The sequence below is a fragment of the Molossus molossus genome, unplaced genomic scaffold (genome assembly GCF_014108415.1).
Source record: "Molossus molossus isolate mMolMol1 unplaced genomic scaffold, mMolMol1.p scaffold_m16_p_7, whole genome shotgun sequence".
Classification (NCBI taxonomy): Eukaryota; Metazoa; Chordata; class Mammalia; order Chiroptera; family Molossidae; genus Molossus; species Molossus molossus.
The window spans coordinates 87,553,201-87,566,305 of NW_023425401.1; the positions used below are offsets into that span (position 1 = coordinate 87,553,201).

Consider the following 13,105-nt stretch of genomic DNA (forward strand, 5'->3'; position numbering starts at 1 on the left):
TGAATTCTGTAGTTATGGGGTGTAATTATCTGTAGAAATCTATTAAATCCATTTGGTCTAGTACTTCATTTAGAGTCTCTGTTTCCTTGTGAAATTTTTGTCTTGATGATCTATCCAGTGACGTCAGCAGGGTGCTGAAGTCCCCTGCTATGATTGTATTCCTGACGATTTCTCCTTTGAAGTCCTCCAGAAGATTTTTAATATATGTTGATGCTCCTATATTGGGTGCATCTATGTTTATCAAGGTTATATCTTCCTGTTGGATAGCTCCTTTCAATATTATGTAGTGGCCTTCTTTGTCTCTAGTTATGGCCTTCATTTTGAAATCTACTTTATCAGATATGAGTATTGCTACCCCAGCTTTTTTTTCCCTTCGATTCGCTTGGAAGGTTTTTTTCTCACCCCTTCGCTCTCAACCTATATGAATCTTTTGTTGTGAGGTGAATCTCTTGTAAAAAACATATAGATGAGTCTTGCTTTTTTATCCAATCAGCTACTCTGTGTCTTTTATCAGAGCATTCAATCCATTTACATTTAAGGGGATTATTGATATGTACTTATTTATTGCCATTTATGTTTAGTGTGGTTCTACTTTTCTTCCTATTTGTTCTACTAATTACAGCAGTTCTTTTAACAATTCTTGCAGTGCTGGTTTGGTGCTAATGTATTCCCTTAGCCCTTTATTTGTCTGGGAAGCTCTTTATTTGACCTTCTATTTTAAATGATAGCCTTGAAGGATAGAGCAGTCTTGGATTCAGATCCGTGATTTTCATGACCTTGATTACTTCATGCCATTCCCTTCTGGCCTATAGTGTTTCTGTTGAGAAGTCAGCTGATAGGCTTATGGGGGTTCCTTTGTAGGTAACCTGTTGCTTCGCTCTTGCTACTTTTAGGATTCTCTCTTTGTCTTTAATTTTTGGCATTTTGACTAGTATGTGTCTTGGTGTGGGCCTGTTTGAGTTCTTCTTACTTGGGGCTCTCTTTGCTTCTTGAACTTGAATGCCTTCTTCCTTCCAAATTAGGGAAGTTTTCTGTCACTATTTCTTCAAATATATTCTCTAACCCTTGCTCTTTTTCTTCTTCTTTGGGCACTCCTATGATGCGAATATTATTATGTTTCCAGTTGTCCCACAGTTCTCTGAAGCTGTTTTCCTGTTTTTTAATCGTTTTTTTCTTTTGGTTTTCTGATTGATTGATTTTTTGTTCCCTGTCTTCTAATTCACTGATCTGGTCTTCAGCTTCTTCTACTCTGCTGTTTAGACCTTCCAATGTGTTCTTTATTTCTGATATGTCATTCTTTATTTCTACTTGGTGGTTTTTAATTTCCAATTCATTGATTTTGAATATTTCTATGTCTTTACTTATGGTGTCAATGTCCTTGCTCATGCTGTTGAACTTCCTCACAATCATGGCTCTGAATTCTAGCTCTGTTACTTGCTTAATTGCTCCTAATTTATCTCATCTTTGGTAGAGGTTTCTTGTTCCTTCATTTGGCATTTGTTTTTTGTTTCACCATTTTGGCCATCATAATGGGATTTGGAGCCTGCCAAATTTTCTCTGTGGGTGTTATTATTCTGCTATTTGTGGTTCCCTCTCCTGGGTTTGGGAGAGCGTGGGAGAACCCATGTTAAACACCACTGTCAAGTCTTACTTTCCTGGGCAGAGTTTTTAGCCCAGGAATGGTTTAGTTTTTCTCTAGCTTTTTGCCTGGAGGCTACCAGTAGAGGTTACTTGAAGAGCCTTGGGTTCTCAGTTGAATGGAAAACGTCCTCAGTTGCTCAGGGGAAGGGGATTTCCTGAGGGCAGGGCAGATGCTAGTTGTTAATGAGCCTCAATTTGCATTTCAATCACCCAGAGGTGGGGTTGAATCTTTGAGGGAGCGGCCACCACATTTTCCCAGAGCCCTGGGAAGGAGTAAGATGGCAACAGTCTTGCGTGACTGCACCTTAGCAATAGCTGAGAGCCCTTCAAATCTTGAGTGTCTCCACACAGTTCCAATCCAGTCCGCTCTCCCTCTCCTGGAGCCCAAGGTGAGTGGCTGTGGCTATTTTAGCATCTGTGCTGGCTTTGCGCCGTGGAGTTGCTTGGGACTTTAACCACGAGTGCGCTGCTTACAGCTAGGGCTGCTGCCAACCGTGGGCTCCCAGCCCCCATTCTGGCACCTCTGTCATCCTACATGGATCAAGTCAGTGTCCCTGGTTATATGATCTTCACAAGCTGCTTTTCTGTTGCTTTTTTCTGATGATTTGTCTTTATTTTAGTTGTAATTCCAGTTTGGTCCTGGGAGACGGTCTGTGTAGCTTCCATTCACTCTGCCACTATTTTGGATTTCCCGGAGCTGGGATTTAAATCAGGTAGTTGGCTCCAAGGGTCATTCTCATTTACATTGCCCACCTTTTACTGACAATCCCTTAAACATGAGTATTTCTCAGGGGTCTGTGTCCTCTTTACACTCTTTCAGAGCAATTCCATGCTGCCCAGCGCTTCAGTGACCACATGCTGATCACCTTGAAATCGATCGCTTTCAACTCATACTTCACAGTTCCTCATGGATTCCTACAGGCAACTCAAACTTACATATAATAAAATAAACTCATCATTTATTAAATGTATAATTCCTTTAATAAATTTATCATTCCTCTACACTGCTGTATGGGAACCCTGATTATCAGTGTTTATTTCCCTTCTGATCCTCTACTTCTTTTTTCACTGTCTGTTTGATTCTCATGCTTTTAAATTTAGTTTTTAGTTTTCTACTGTTTGTATATTTTGGAAACTACCTAAAATCTATTATGGAACAATAATAAATGAATTAATGAATAAAATAAAAAATTAAAGCTAAATACTTCATGTGAGAGTGAGGGAGAACATGTCTACAGGTTGGCATAATTTCTCCAGGAGATGGCGCTCACACTGTATCTTTGCTTTTAGGTTTTTATGTTGAGAAAAATTTGTTTCCTTATATAGATAATTAATTCAAAGCAATATGATATTTCATGTTTTATCATTTTTCAAATGTTGTTATAAGCTACTAAAACTTTGCCTAATGATTTTCTGTTCTTATTTTATAAACAAAGTTAAGGTTTAGGTGTGAAATTGTTAGAAGGAAGAACATTTTTAATGGGGTATAATTTGTGATATAAATTGAAAAGAAGCACATATGTCAAAACCCTTGATATTAAAATTCCAATAAACAGAAAGTAATACTTTATTATCATAGGGTGGGAAACATCTAAACTAGAAAACAGAAGGGAAGATAGAAATTTGGGGAGAAAAAACTAGCAACCAAATATACATCTAGGGTTATCTGGAAAAGTAAAGGACTAAAAACAATGTTATAGAGGCAATAACATAGTCTAGTCCTGGCACTTATTAATGTGTGATTAGGGGTAAGTCTTTTTTTCTCTCTGAACTTTAGATTACTTCTCTTTAGAATCACAAAATTGAGCTAGAACATCTCTGTGAATGCTAGCTTCTAAAATTCTGTGATTCCGAAACAACTACAGAGTAAAGGGGAAAAGTAACTGCCAAGTTCTACTGGTAGAAATACAGGTTGAGGGACCTTTCATAGCTATAGAAATGTTAGCATGTGGGTTTTGGCACAGAACTAGTTTGTTGATGGATGGTAACCCTGGGTCACTATTTTCAACTTTGGCATCATATTAGGTTCACTGGGAGAATTTTACGTTATAGGGATGGCTGGGTCCCACTTATGTCAACTCAAATCTCTGGATGTAGGCCAAGATATTAGTAGTTAGTAAAAGGTACTCCAGGCAATCCTAACAAGATTAATTACCATTGATCTAGGTAATCAGAAAAACTATTAAAGCTAAAAATATTTACTGGGAATAAACAATGTTCTTAGTGAAAAATATAGGTATAAGCCTGGAGGGATAAATGACACAAAAGGGAAAATAAGAAAGTAAAGAAAGAGAGAGTGGAAGACATAGAGCATACATCCTGGAAGAAAATGACAGAAGAATGGAGAATGACATGGCAGGGATATAGCCAAATCCAAGGTGTCATTTCACTGAGAAAACTTGATCAAGTGAAGACAATTGTTTTGTTAATAAAGAAGGTGGAGAAGGAGAAGAAAAGGAGGATGAAGAGGAGAAGGAGGAAGAGACATCTTATTCACCCTCCTTTCCCTACCTTTGAATTTGTCATCACTGTTGGAAAGTGAAAATTCTGATTGTAGTAAATGTTGCAAGTAAGATCATAAATAACACAATTATGTTTTAATAACATATTTTATTTGAATCTCTTCTTCTCAGTGGAAAAATATAAATTTTAGAAATTTCTTTGCACACAGAGTGTTCTATCTACCATCTCTTCTCTATTGAACTCTTTGTTGAAGTAGATTGTGTGTAACTTTTGTGGTTCTCTACTTGATTTTGGTGTTTTGCCTTCAAATGCAAGTTTCTTGAGTAAAAGTATCAGTTTTATAGAGTCTTCTATTATATTGCTTGGCTCAATTATGGGTGGAGAGAAATAATTTGCTGCTTGGTGCATTGGACTTGGTAGCATTTTTGAAAATTGACATATTGTGTATGTATTTCTTTATTTTTAAACATACAAGATTGTTATTGTCGAGAAATCTCACACTATAGAATATGTGTGAGTGAGAATACAGAATACAGAAGAAAAGTATAATGATCTTTCAGAGAAGATAAAATAAAAATTTAACTAAACACACACACACACTACACACACACACAGACACACACACACACACACTTTTCTGTATAATTCTAAGGGATTCATTATGGTCTTGAAGCCCATCCATGGATTTCTAGTGGGCCCTGGGTCTCAAGTTATATCTGAAAAGAATCTAATTGAACATGTATACAAGTTTAGTTGCTGTCTTTGACTTGTCAAATGAATATATGTTTCAATGGTTATGTGTGTATGAGTAAATTTCTCTTAAAAGACACAGAAGTAGGTTTGGACAAAACACAACAACGCCTTGTTTCTGTGTAGGATGACTTAATATCATAAAGTTGTCAGTTCTCCCTAAGTTAATGTATAATTTTAGTACAATTTAATTAAAATACCAACAAACATTTTAAAATGGAGCTAGACAAGTCAATTCTAAAGTTCACATAAAATAATTAAGAATAGCCATAAAAACACTGAAAAGATAAAATTATGAGGAAGTACTACCCCTTCCAGATATTAAAATATACCACAAAACAATGAGAGTTAAATTGGTGTGGTGCTGGATCATAAATAGACAAGGAGACTAGAAGAATAAAACGGGGAAAAATTCAAAACTAGACATAGACCATATGAAAATTTAGTATAAGATAAAAGTGGTATCTCAAATTACTATAGGGAAGATGGACTTTAGAGTAAATGGTACTGGCAACTGGGTAACAATTTTAGAGAAAAAAATAAAATTAGATATATACCTCATATTACACACATGAATAAACTCCTATGCTAACCTAAACATACTATATAGAAGAAGAAATAAAACAGAGATATAATTGTAAAAAAAAAACCAAAAAACAAAAACAAAACAAAAAGAAAGAAAAGAACAAACTAATAGAAGAAATCAAGTAGATTCCTCTTTAACCTCAGTGTAGGGAAGGCTTTAAAACCATATTCAAAATCTAAAGGCAATAAATAAATACATTTGATTACATAAAAATAAAATGCAAAGAATCCATTAACAAATTAAAAGACAATTGAGGGTTTTGCATAAAAGAAACCTGGAAGCTGTGATAGCATCCTAACAAGTAAAAAGTGGAACAGACTGAAAAATCAACAACTCTCCTTAAATCTTTAGGAGAAGTGAGGATACGTGGCAAACTGCTGCTTCTGAAATTGAAGAGACAGGTGAATGCCTGGAATCACAGCTTAATGGAACAGACGCTCATGAGGTTCAGTTTTCTTAACAAGGCCTGCTCTCAGGAGAAAAGAGTTAACCAGAAGCTATCTGGCTGAGGTATTATCAGGGACTAACCAACCCTGGGGAAGGAAACACCCAAATTCAGTCCACTCTAGCCATCCTTTCCTACCTAAGGTGAAGAAAAGAAACCTGAGAAGACCTGTGAAATTTACATCTATATCGAGATATAATCATAGAAATATCAGACGCCTTCTCCTTCTCCCACACTTTACCACCACAATAGTAAAGGCCTGTTTACAGCACTTTCTTTTTTCTGGTAAATCATGCCCATCAATCAAGAAAAAATTGCAAGGCATTCCAAAAAGCAAAAAATACAATTTAGGGAGACAGAGCAAGCATCAGAACCAGTCATGGCAGGGATGTTGGAATTATCAGATGGGAAATATAAATAACCATGATTAGGATGCTAAGGTTCCTAATGGATAACGATGGACAATGTGAGCAGAGAGGTGGAAATCTTAATAAACAACCAAAAGAAGTGTTAGAATGAAAAAGCAGTGTAAGAGAAAATAAAGAATGCCTTTGATGGGCTTATTAGTAGACTGCATGATTGAGGAAAGAAACTCTGAGCTTGATGATATCTCCATAGGAATCTCCAGGACTGAAAAGCAAAGGAAACAAAGACTGGGGGGAAAAAAACAAAAATAACAGCATATTCAAAAACTGTGGGACAACAACAAAAAATCTAATGTTTATGTAATGGGAATGCCAGAGGAAATGGAAAGAAAAGAACACAAATATTTAAACAATAATGACTGAAAGTTTCTCCATTTTAATTTCAGACATCAAACCACAGATCCAGGAATCTTGGGGAAAACGAAGCTGGATAAATGCAAGAAACTACAGCTAGCACATCATATTTAAGCTACAGAAAATAAAAGATAAATTAAAAATCCTCAAAAAAGCCAGAGGGAAACTTCTTTACCTATAGAGGAACCAAGGTATGAATTACATCTGACTTCTCAGAAACCATTCAATGATGAAGAGAGTAAGGTGAAATATTTAAGTATGGAGAGAAAAAAAACCCTCACCTAGAATTCAGTGCCCTGTAATACTATCCTTCAAATATGAAGGAAGAATAGAGATTTTCTTGGAGAACAAAAATCAAGGGTATTTATTGTCAGTAGACTCACCTTGTAAGAAATTTTAACGGATCTTTGTAGAGAAGTAAAATGGTATAGGTTAAAAACTTGGATCTACAAAGAGAAAGAAAAACCAAAGAAGAAATAAGTGAGAGTGAAATAAAAACTTTTATCTTTATTGATCAAACAGATCACAGCTTTTAAAAATAATAATAGCAAAAATGTATTCAATTATGTACACTTATGTATATATTATATATTTGCTTGTGTATGCTTACATATAACTGAAATGAATGACAGCAATGATCAAGAGATGAGAAAGAGAAATTAGATTACTTTTTTTGATCATGTAAAGACTTTATTGTATATATATATATTTAATTTTTGTTACAGATGTTTCTCCTTTTTTACACCATTGACACCCTCCTCCCCATCCACACCCCACACCATCCCTGGCTTTGTTGTTCATGTCCATTGGTTATCTGTACATGCATTTAACTTCTGCGGTTTATCTCTTCCCTCCCCCCACCACCACCTCTTCTGAGGGTTGTCAGTCTGTACCCTACTTCCATGTTTCTGGGTCTACCCTATTCCTCAGACTGTTATGTTCATTATATTCCACAAATAAGTGAGATCATGTGGTATTTGTCTTTTTCTGCTTGGCTTGTTTCACTTAGGATAATACTTTCCAGGTCCCTCCATGTTGTCTCAAAGGATAAGAGATCTTTCTTTCTTACAGCTGCATTGTGTATATGTACTTCAACTTTTTGTATCCATTTGTCTACTGATGGACACTTGGGCTGTTTCCACATCTTAGCTATTATAAATAGTGCTGCTATGAACATGGGGATACATACATTCTTTGTGATTGGTGTTTCAGGCTTCTTAGGGTATATTCCTGCAAGTGTGATCACTGGGTCAAATGGCAGTTCAATTTTTAATTTTTTGAAGTAACACCATATTGTTTTCCATAGTGGCTGCACCAGTCTGCATTCCCACCAGCAGTGCACTAGAGTCTCCTTTTCTCCACACCCTCGCCAACACTTGTTGTTTGATGATTTGTTGATGGCAGCCATTCTGACAGGTGTGAGGTGATACCTCATTGTTGTTTTAATTTGCATCTCTCTGATGTTTCGTGATGTTGAGCATTTCTTCATATGTCTTTTGGCCATTTGTATGTCCTGTTGGGAGAGGTGTCTATTCAGCTCCTCTGCCCATTTTTTAATTGGGTTCTTTGTCTTCCTTTAGTTGAGATGCATGAGTACTCTATATATTATGGAAATTAACCCCTTATCTGATGTATCATTGGCAATGATGTTCTCCCATACAGTGGGTTGCCTTTCCATTTTGATGGTTGTTTCATTTGTTGTGCAGAAGCTTTTTAGTTTGATGTAGTCCCATGTGTTCATTTTTTCCTTTGTTTCTGTTGCCTTAGGTGATGTATCAGTGAAAATTCTGGTGCGTATGATGTCCGAAATTTTGTTGTCTAGATTTTCTTCTAGAATTTTTATGGATTCACGGGTCACATTTAAGTCTTTTATCCATTTTGAGTTTACTTTTGTGTATGGTGTAAGTTGATGGTCTAGTTTCTTTTTCTTTTTTGCATGTAGCTGTCCAATTTTCCCAACACCATTTATTAAAGAAGCTGTCTTTACTCCATTGTATGCTCTTGCCTCTTTTGTCAAATATTAATTGAGCATAATGTCCTGAGTCCATTTCTGGGTTCTCTGTTCTGTTCCACTGGTCTATATGCCTGTTTTTGTGCCATTACCAGGCTGTTTTGATTACAGTCACTTGGTAGTATAACCTGATATCTGGTATTGTGATCCCACCTACTTTGTCCTTTTTCAAAATTGCTGTGGCTATTTGGGATCTTTTGGGGTTCATATGAACTTTTGAAGTATATGTTCTAGTTCTGTGAAATATGTCATTGGTATTTTGATGGGGATTGCATTGAATCTATAGATTGCTTTGGGTAGTATGGACATTTTAATAATGTTAATTCTTCCAATCCATGTACTAGGAATGTGCTTCCACTTCTTTATATCTTCCTCTATTTCTTTTTTCAATGTCCTGTACTTTTTTTGCAAATAGGTCCTTTACTTCCTTGGTTACGTTTATTCCTAGGTATCTTAATTTTTTTTGCTGTGATGGTAAATAGGATTGTTTTTTCAGTTTCTCTTTCTGTGAGTTCATCATTGGTGTATAAGAATTATGTCGATTTCTTGACGTTAATTTTGTATCCTGCTATGTTGCCAAATTCATTTATTAAGTCTAGTAGATTTTTGATGGAGTCTTTAAGGTTTTCTATGTATAATATCATATCATCTGCAAATAATGAGAGCTTCACTTCCTCCTTTCCAATTTGGATCCCTTTTATTTTTTCTTCCTGTCTGATTTCTGTGCCTAAGACTTCCAGTACTATGTTAAATAAGAGTGGCGAAAGAGGGCATTCCTGTCTTGTTCCTGTTCTTAAGGGAAATGCTTTTAGTTTCTGCCAATTGAGTATGATGTTGGCTGTAGGTCTTTCATAGATGGACTTTATTATGTCAAGATATGATCTCTCTATTCCCACATTGCTGAGCATTTTTATCAGAAATGGATGCTGGATTTTGTCAAATGCTTTTTCAGCATCCATTGATATGATCATGTGATTTTTATTCTTCATCTTATTTATGTGGTGTATCACATTTATTGATTTGCGAATATTGTACCAGCCTTGCATCTCTGGGGTCAATCCCACTTGGTAATGGTGAATAATTTTTTTTTGATGTATTGCTGCATCCAATTTGCTAGTATTTTGTTCAGGATTTTGGCATCTATGTTCATCAAGGATACTGGCCTGTAGTGTTCTGTATATATAGCGTCTTTTTCTGGCTTTGGAATTCAAATTTTACTGGCCTCATAAAACGAGTTTGGAAGTCTTTCTTCATCTTGAATTTTTTGAAATAGTTTGAGGAGAATGGGTATTAGTTCTTTTTCGAATGTTCAGTAAAACTGCCCCATGACGCCATCCGGGCCTGGGTTTTTGTTTGCTAGGAGAGTCTTGGTTACATCTTCAATTTTCTTAGTTGTTAATGATTTGTTCAAGTTTTCTATCTCTTCCTGGTCCAGTTTTGGGAGACTATGTGTTTCTAGAAATTTGTTCATTTCGCTTAGATTTGTCTAGTTTGTTGCCATATAATTGTTCATAGTAGTTGTCAACAATCTTTTGTATTTTTGTGGTGTCAGTTGTGACTTCTCCTCTTTTATTTCTGGTTTTGTGTATTTGGGTTCTCTCTCTTTGTGTCTTGGTGAGTCTAGCTATGGGTCCATCAATCTTGTTTATCTTTTCGAAAAATCATCTCTTTATGTCATTGATCCTTGAATTGTTTTTTTGGTCTCTATGTCATTTATTTCTGATCTTATCTTTACTATTGCCTTCCTTCTACTTGCTCTGGGGTTTTCTTTTTGTTTGATTTCTTGTTCTTTAAGTTCTGAGGTTAGATATTTTGTTAGAAACTTTTCTTGTTTCTTGAGGTAGGCCTATAGTGCCATGAACTTTCCTCTCAGAAATGCTTTCGCTGCATCCCATAGATTTTGTGTTGTGTGTTCATTTTTATTGGTTTCCAGGAAGTTTTTAATTTCTTCCTTGATCTCCTCAGTAACCCATTCATTGTTTAATAACATGCTGTTTAGTCTTTATGTGTTCAAATGTCTTTGCATGTTCTTGTTGCAATTGATTCCTAGTTTCATGCCATTGTGATCTGAGATATTGCTTGATATGATTTCAATCTCCTTGACCTTGTAGAGATTTAGTTTGTGTCCTATCATGTGGCCTATCATTGAGAATGTCCCATGTGCACTTGAGAAGAATGTGAATTCTCTAATTTTGGGGTGTAATTCTCTGTAGGTATCTATTAAATCCATTTGGTCTAGTGCTTTATTTAAAGTCTCTGTTTCCTTGCTATTTTGTGTGTGTGTGTGTGTGTGTGTGTGTGTGTGTGTGTGTGTGTGTGTGTCTAGAGGATCTATCCAGTGATGTCAACGAGGTGTTGAAGTCCCCTGCTATAATTTTATTGCTGTCGATTTCTCCTTTGAAGTCCTCTAGAAGATTTTTAATATATGTTAGTGCTCCTATATTGGGTGTATATATGTTTATCAAGGTTATATCTTCCTGTTGGATATTTTTTCAATATTATGTAGTGGCCTTCCTTGTCTCTAGTTATGGCCTTCATTTTGAAATCTACTTTATCAGATATGAGTATTGCTACCCCAGATTTTTTTTGCTTTCCATTTCTTGGAAGATTTTTTTCCATCCCTTCACTCTCAAGCTATGTGAGTCTTTTGTTGTGAGGTGGGTCTCTTGTAAACAACATATAGATGAGTCATGCTTTTTCATCCAATCAGCTACTCTGTGTCTTTTATCAGAGCATTCAATCCATTTACATTTAAGGGGATTATTGATATGTAGTTATTTATTGCCATTTATGTTTAGTGAGGTTCTACTTTTCTTTTTATTTGTTCTACTAATTACAGCAGTCCTTTTAACAATTCTTGCAGAGCTGGTTTGGTGCAAAAGTATTCCCTTAGCCTTTTTTTTTGTCTGGGAAGCTCTTTATTTGACCTTCTATTTTGAATGATAGCCTTGCTGGGTGGAGTAGTCTTGGATTCAGATCCTTGTTTTTCATGAATTTGATTACTTTGTGCCACTCCCTTCTGGCCTCTAGTTTTTCTGTTGAGAAGTTAGCTTATAGGCTTATGGGGGTTCCTTTGTAGGTAACCTGTTGCTTCGCTCTTGCTGCTTTTAGGATTCTCTCTTTGTCTTTAATTTTTGGCATTTTGATTAGTATGTGTCTTGGTGTGGGCCTATTTGAGTTCTTCTTACTTGGGGCTCTCTTTGCTTCTTGAACTTGAATGCCTTCTTCCTTCACCAAATTTTGGAAGATTTTTCCAAGGGAAGTTTTCTGTTACTATTTCTTCAAATATATTCTCTAACCCTTGCTTTTTTTCTTTTTCTTTGGGCACTCCTATGATGCGATTATTATTATGTTTCCAGTTGTCCCACAGTTCTCTGAAGCTGTTTTCCTGTTTTTTAATTGTTTTTTCTTTTGGTTTTTTGATTGGTTGATATGTTGTTCCCTGTCTTCTAATTCACTGATCTGGTCTTCAGCTTCTTCTACTCTGCTGTTTAGACCTTTCAATGTGTTCTTTATTTTTGATATCTCATTCTTCATTTCTACTTGGTGGTTTTTAATTTCCAATTCATTGATTTTGAACATTTCTATGTCTTTACTCATGCTGTTGAGCTTCCTCTAGATCATGGCTCTGAATTCTAGCTCTGTTAACTTGCTTAACTGTGTTTCATTTATCTCATCTTCGGTAGAGGTCTCTTGTTCTTTCACTTTGCTTTTTTGTTTATTTGTTTGTTTCACCATTTTGGCTATCACAGTGGGCTTTGGAGCTTGCCAAATTTTCTCTGTGGGTGTTATTATTCTGTTATTTGTGGCTCCCTTTCCTGGGTTTGGATGAGCATGGGAGGTCCCACATTAAACTCCACTGTCAAGTCTTACTTTTCTGGGCAGACTTGCAAGCCCAGGAATGGTTCAGTTATTCTCTAGCTTTTTCCCTGGAGGCTATTAGTCATGGTTACTTACAGAACCTTGGGTTCTCAGTCGATTAAAAATTCCCTCAGGAGCTCAGTGTAAGGGGAGTTCTCAAGGGTGGGGCCGATGCTGGTTGTTAATGAGCCTCAATTTGCTTTTCAATGTCCCACAGATGGGGTTCATTCTCCAAGGGAGGGGCTGCTGCCTCTCCACAAGCTTTGGGAAGGAGTAAGATGGCAATAGTTTTGCGTGACTGCAACTCAGCAAAAGCTTTGAGTGCCCTCCAAATCCCAAGAGTCCCCACACTGTTTCTGTCCAGTCTGCCCTCCCTCTGCTGGAGCCCAAGGTGAGTGGCTGTAGCTATTTTAGCATCTGTTCTGGCTCTGCACTGTGGAACTGCTTGGGAGTTAATCTTGAGGGTGCTGCTCACAGCTAAGGCTGCTGCCACCATGGGCTCCCAGCCCCCTTCTCGCACCTCCACAATCGTACCAGGTTTGAGTCAGTGTCCCTGCTTATATGGTCCT

General features: G+C 36.5%; 1 pseudogene; it reads right to left on the reverse strand.

Moving 5' to 3' along the window:
* The window catches only part of LOC118619687, a 44,035-nt pseudogene that overhangs the window by 30,580 nt on the left and 350 nt on the right, over positions 1 to 13,105 (reverse strand).